At 44.2% G+C, this 6,980-nt stretch overlaps 1 long non-coding RNA gene across 1 annotated transcript in view; it reads right to left on the bottom strand.

Moving 5' to 3' along the window:
* The window catches only part of LOC144585986 (uncharacterized), a 589,741-nt gene that overhangs the window by 117,933 nt on the left and 464,828 nt on the right, over window positions 1–6,980 (bottom strand). The window lies entirely within an intron of this gene.

Below are 6,980 nucleotides of genomic sequence, written 5' to 3'. Positions count from 1 at the left end.
AGTGTTATCACTCTCTGGGCAGTTCACAATATACAATAAAAGCATATAATGAAAATACAATAAACCCTGTCACTAGCTAAAACAATGAAAAATAATAATAGTAATGTGCAAATGTATATTAGACATTCAAGGACAGTTCTATGGATACTGTTTATTTTGTTCAGCACCCAGCATCGACAGGCAAACATCAGGGCCCCAGGGGAGCCCAGGACAGTTGACTGCAGTCAACAACCTCCCCTCCTCCTTTTTCTTGATAAACAAGGAAGAACAAAGGTGTCATGGAGCCCTGCCATGAAGGGCACCTTGACTACTGCCTTCTCAAACTTGATACTGGCTCTGGCTGCAATGGCACACAACAATTTTTTTTCATTGCCTTGTGACTGAAAAGAGATCCATCTTTTTAGAAACACATTTTCCCCCTAAACACAGACTTCTGCTGTGGTGAACACTTTTATGTAAACTCCATGAAAACAAACATTATTGATAGTAGTATTTATTGCCCTTGCTGTTGAATTTATTTGAGGGTTATGATTCAATCTGATTCCTGCCCCGAAAGCAGAAACAGCTTTGTGAAAGTCAGACATTCTCCTCGGCCTTCATACACACAGATAGGTATTGACAGGACCAGCGCCAGACAAGTTTGATTCACTTTATTCAGGCCTTTGCTTCTCAGCCAAGCATGCTGGACTGTCAACATACCATTCATCACAGTTACGGATGTCAGGCAGCCCCATTAGACGTTGTGGCAGCAGCGGCAGCAGTAACACAGCATCGGGAGAAAAAGCTGTTTTCAAAATGGGAAATAAGAAAAGTAATAGAAGAGACCAGAGGTAAAACTGAAGAGACAGACATAAAAATGGAAGAACAGTAAGAAAATGGAGCAACACAGATTCCCGTTTCTCAGCCTGTCAGAGTTTTACAACTGGTTAAGTACATATGAAGCTGTATTATACCTGTGTCTGTCTAGCCTAATACTGGCTGAAATTCTGTTATACAACTTTACACTGTGCTGAGGATGGTGTCATCTGCTGCATCTATGCTGTGGCCATTTTGGGACAATAAAAAGTTTCTTAAAATCTCTCTCACCTGGTTTTGGGGATTCATTCTACGACACCTTTTGGGAGCTATGGAACAGGAGGGGAAATGATTTAAAGCTGGAAAATTAATGCCATCGTCACAACCCATTTGACTCTATAGATGGCACCCCCTAAAAAACTATACCTCCCACAAAGACCTAGGAGAACTACACTTCCTACAAAGGTTTCCCTGAAAGTACTGGGACACCTTTTTTGTACAGAAGTAGCTCTCAAACTTTCTGGAAATTAGGCCCTCTTCCAGGTGAGTGAAATCTAAGCATATGCAGGTGTATGTTTGTGGGTAGGAACTCCCAGAATTCTGCCTGGGAAATTCTCAGAAAATTCTGGGAGTTGGAGCAAAAGAAAATCCAGTTGGCACACCCCTAGATTGTACACTACCAAATTTTGTGTTATAAGGAAGGGAATATGGCCATCTACAGCTGCTCAGAAGGCGAGGTTGACACCCCATTAGAGCCAGGTTCAGCCTTTTGATCAAGTCCCCCATCCTTCACTTTCCCTTTAAACGATTATATACAGTATCCCCCTGATTCTTATAGGTCACATATAAGACTGTCTGGACCATTCTGCATTTGATAAAGTATGTTCCTTTAATAGCACGCAAAATGAAAAGCCAGATTTGGCATCAGTACCCTGGGTAACAAAACAGAGCTTGGATTCCTTGTGGTTTGCAGCAACTGCATTTCACACAGTTCCTCAGAGGACCCCATGCAGTTTGACGCAAAGGCATTCTGAAGCACTTAAGTCTGAGGACTATCAAAGACCACTCCTCCACAAAGTCATGGCTTTGTTTAAGGTATCAACCCCCGTAGCTGACTTTGGCACTTCAGGCATCTTTAGCTACAGAAGGTTTGTTGTTGTTTAAAGGACCATTTTTGGACCAGAAAGGCGATTCATGTAACAAATGAAAACCAGCAAGAAAGTACCTTTTTCTTTTCTTTCTTTTATATGCTGTATAAATTGTCTACTGCCCACATTCTCTAGCGTGTATGTGTTTTAATCTCATGAGAAAAGCAGCTGTGCAAGACCTTGATTAGATTCCATTGGCCTAAGGACAGAAACAACCTTCTGCTTATTCCCTGTGGCAGGGTGCCTATTTACTCATGTATGGCGTTTGTGCTATTCTAGCCACCTCAGGGGTATTGGCATTTTTTGTTTCAAATGTAGCAAGGTAGTTGATTATTATTGTGATTAGTTTTCTATGATTGACTCTCAGGAGTAGTGGAATTACATGTATATGTTGTTTGTGCCATGATGTCATGAATAATCAATCTAGGAAAGACACAAACAGAGACAATGTGGTACCCATGTATAACTCCAAATTGTGTTGCTAAGAACAGCTGTGGATTCAACATTTCAGCCTCAGAAAAATATGCTTTGGGTCATATACTCAGTTGAACATGTAATTTCTTCCAAGAGCTTGCTGTTGAAGGGAGATAATAATGTGGAAGAACCTTTTTTTGAATGGCATAGGCATTCTTGAACAATTAGGTCTTCATAAATTACCCTATGTGATCTTCACCTCTCACAATAATGTGAAGATTAGAATGAAACTGCTGTCCACTGGAGTTCACAGTTCTCTGAGAGTTTGGGCACAATTTTAGCTCAAAAAGGGGGTTTATATGCACAAACATAAATACACTTAAAATATATTTGCATACAACATTTGAGTCAAGTTTACCCCATCCTCCCAGGTAATGGGGACTGAATGAGTTAACATACATGAAAGTGACATGGATTAATTAAGGCATAATCCAGTTGTTAAGTCCAACTAGTGTAAACTTGTTAAATCAATGGGAAAATAAATTTGTCTTACTTTAGCAAGTCTGTCCATTCAGGGCTGTACTCTGGTTAGACCAACAACTTGACTGATTCGTCTTGAGAAGCCGGTATGATATTGCTAGTCCTGTCTAAGAGTAGACCCACAGAAATCAATTGCTGAATAGTAAATTGACAATTACACAAACCAAATAAAATCACTGGGCCCACTGCTTCTGCACATGCACCCACTGCCCAGCTGATAGGCAGCTGCATGCTCAGAATCAGCAGACCAGGTCCTGGAAGCTGTACCTGATGCCTCTGTGCATGCCCCTGCCTATCAGCTGGTTGGTGAGCACATGCATAGAGGCAGCAGGCCTGTCTGCTGTTTCTGCGCATGTGCCCATTCATTCATTAGGCATCCTTCAGTCTCGAAAGACTATGGTAACATGCTCTTTATGGAGGACTTGGAACAGCATCTAGTGTGACTGAGAAGGCCAATTCAAGAGTGACAATCCCTTCCACACTGAAGACAAATCCAATCTGTCCCCTGTCCAGCTCCCTGATTTTGCTGCTTTTGTGACTTCGTCTTTGCTTCGGCCTGCTTGACAAGGGTCTCTTCAAATTGGGAGAGGCCATGATGAAATGCCTGCCACCAGGCTGAACGCTCAGATGTCAGGCTTTCCCATCTGTTGAGGTCCATTCCTAAGGCCTTCAGATCCCACTTGCAGCTGGGGTCTCCCTCTGGGGCGATTTCTCTGCACTAAGTCTCCATACAGGAGATCCTTTGGAATCCAACCATCAGCCATTCTCACAACATGCCCAAGCCAACGTAGATGTCACTGTTTCAGTAATGTATACATGCTAAAAATTCCAGCTCGTGCCCACCACCCAGCTATTAGGTGGACAAATGCTCAGAAGCAGTAGTCCCAGCTCCTGGAAGGAAAGCTAAGCCCAAAGGGGTGAGCAGGGAGTAGAACAGGAGGGGGAGAAGCAGGAAGAGGAGGAAGGAGGAGAAGGAGGAAATAAGTCTCCCCTGGCAGAAACTGGTAAATGCATCATGAACCAATTCATCTTTCTGGAAGTTCATGGTGGTTTGTAGTTTGTTGTTTGTGGTTCCTTCTGAATAAGAGCATATGCAAACTGCATCTACAAGAGAAAGTGAGGATGTATGTGAGGACAAAAGGGCTTACTCTGTTTTTGTAGTGATGACTCACACTAACACTGATGAAACCAAAAAACAATCATAAGCTATAAGGGCCAGAACTTTTCAGAACCTTGGCACATGCGCTGCATCTCACAGGACCATCAGCTGCAGGACATTTTCCATTTAGTAGGTTTCACCAATTGACATTTGCAAAACATAACAATAGCAAACCCAAAGGTAGCCCACATGAAGAATATTGCAATAGTTCTTCAGGATACCAACACATGTATCACTATATATGTGAAAAACACTCACTAAATTTCTATTTCTTGTCTGTTCAAGTTGTCTTAACAGGAGACATCTTTCAAGTTCTGAGATTTCTCACCTCCAGCCAAGAGCAAGACAAAGAGTTCTTTTTACACTTTTCAGGATCTGTGCAGTTTGTATAAAATATTTCTGTATAAAACTAGGGTCATTGTCATTTGAGGGGATAAAAAGCAGACATACAAAAAGGAACCAGAGGAGGACTGTCTGATTGTTTTAAAAAGACCAAAACAACCTGACTAAAAATCATGGAAAAATTGTTCTTGCCAATAGCACCAGAAAATACCTCTCCAGTCTCTTCTGGTGGAGGAGAAAAATGTTTGGCTGGAACTGATGCTGTCTTAGTGTAAAACATCAGCAGGGCAGCAAAATAAGCAATGAGTACAGTTTTGAAGATGCTGTGAATCCACTCTGCATTGTTCAGGAGCTACTCAAGGAGCTGAACCTGTTTTGTGAATAGGGTTTCGCATCTTGGACAGCTCCTCTAAGGCAGTGGTTCTTAACCTTGGGTTACTCTGGTGTTTTGAACTGCAACTCCCAGAAACCCCAGCCAGCACAGCTGGTGGTGAAGGCTTCTGGGAGTTGCAGTCCAAAAACACCTGAATAACCCAAGGTTAAGAACCACTGCTCTAAGGCAGTGGTCCTCAACCTTGGGCCTCCAGATGTTCTTGGACTTCAACTCCCAGAAATCCTAGGCATCAGAGGTGGTGGTGTAGGCTTCTGGGAGTTGTAGTCCAAGAACATCTGGAGGCCCAAGGTTGGGGACCACTGCTCTAAAGGGCTGACTAAAAGCTGGAGTGTACTCTCCGAATTGGGTCATGAAACTAACCATGAACCAGCTGGGTTTGTCAGGATGCTTGGTTTGTGATTCATTTCATGCCCATCATGATCTTCCTGAAATTAGGCTTGCTTTGCCTCCTGCCTACATTCTATTCCACACTTTATCAAGGAGGACTAAATAATAGAAGCCATTGCTAATTCCAATTGAAACTTGAATACTTTGCACCCCCTGGATTTGTATATCTCTCCTATTAGTGCTACAATACTACTCTGGGCAGTTTACAATAAAATATATGCAGCTATTCTGTGCATTTCTGGAACTTAGAGAGCAATCCAATGCATCTCTATTCACAAGTAAGTCCCACTGAGCTGTCTGAAGTACCATGGGCTATTTTCAGGAGTGTGTTAATCTTTCTCAGCAAAAGCAGGCCTCTTAGGCTGAGATCATGTGTAATAATAAAAATTAAGTAGGAAAAGCAGGAAAAAAAATCACAGTATTATGCCACCTTTAATACTAATTTTTGCTATTAAAAAGGGGGGAGAGGAGGAGGGCGTGTTGCCTTCTGGACTGTAAGCATTCTAAATTTTTCTTACTTTTTCTTTTAGGTAGCTAGTGTTTTCATCACACTTACAACTGGTTGGGTGTGTGAATGTGGGCTAGGTTACTGACACTGTTGTATGGACATTCAGTAGATAGGGGAAAGTATAGTGAAGGTCTGTTTTGCCCCACCTGTCATTTTTTTCCTTGTCTTCTTCTTTTTGCTGCTGGCCTTTATTTGCAGAACCATTTCTGTTTCTTGCTGTGGGTGCCTGTGCACGTTCCAGAGTAAGTGGAGGCCTAATGTGTCCTACTTTGATTTGGGCCAGACTGAAAGTGGGCACACTTTGGCAAGCAAGTCTCCTTATTGGGGATACTAAGCAGAACATCAAGCATACACTCAATACACATTTTCCTGAGCATGTGTAACAAGTGGGTACGGTAGCCGGGGGGGGTTGAGTGGTAAAGGCGGGAAACAGGCGCGGAGGCGAGTCTTCTTCAAAATCAACAAGTTTATTAGAACGAACATGCAACTCAACAGGATCAAATGGGTCCTTTAGAACATCATCAGACAACAAAGGATAACGTTTAGGGGGCCGCGGATCCCCACTCTCGCTAAAGTCTACCAGGGGGCCGGGCCAAAACGCTCCCGATCCGTCATCTGTCGCAACGGGGCACTTCTTACCGCGCACACCGTCCCGCAACAGGGGTGGCGGGCCCAATCTCCCTCCAGTGGCCTCTGCTGAAACTCGGGCCCCGGCCTGATCACCTTCCGGCCACCAAGGAAATTCCGCGGGTAGACCGATACTATCCATTCCAGTGGGTCGTATACGCGGCCGCTACGACCAGGAGGCAATGTTTCGGGCGAGATGCCTCGTCCTTGTCCCCAATTAGGAAGGTCACGCGCAAAGTCTCCAAACCCTTCAGCCCCAAGCATGGGCTCCGTCTGAACCCCTCGGGTTACATAACCTGCTAGCGCTCCTTCCCCCAGCCAACTGAATTCCCGCGCCTTTTTCCCCTCCTTTATGTCCTCCCACATGATCAAATCAAACTCCACCCCTTCTTCATCTGCCAAGCAGACTTCCGTGGGCCTTCTCTTCTTTCCCTCGTCCTGCTCTATCTCAACCAGGACGCCCTCCACGCAGCCACTCTCCTCTGACTGTTCCTTTCTTTCGGAGGACGGCACACTCAGACTCACTCCTTCACACGCCCCCCTCTCCGAGTGGGCCGTCCTTTCCTGGCGTTCTCCCTCTTCCTCGCCCTGTCGAGAAAAATAATCTGCGTTAGAGTGGGCGCTCCCCTTTCTGTATTGCACCTGAAAGGAGAATGGCTGTAAGCT

This window comes from Pogona vitticeps, chromosome 1, assembly GCF_051106095.1.
Source record: "Pogona vitticeps strain Pit_001003342236 chromosome 1, PviZW2.1, whole genome shotgun sequence".
Taxonomy (NCBI): domain Eukaryota; kingdom Metazoa; phylum Chordata; class Lepidosauria; order Squamata; family Agamidae; genus Pogona; species Pogona vitticeps.
This window is presented reverse-complemented; position numbering and strand designations above follow the sequence as displayed.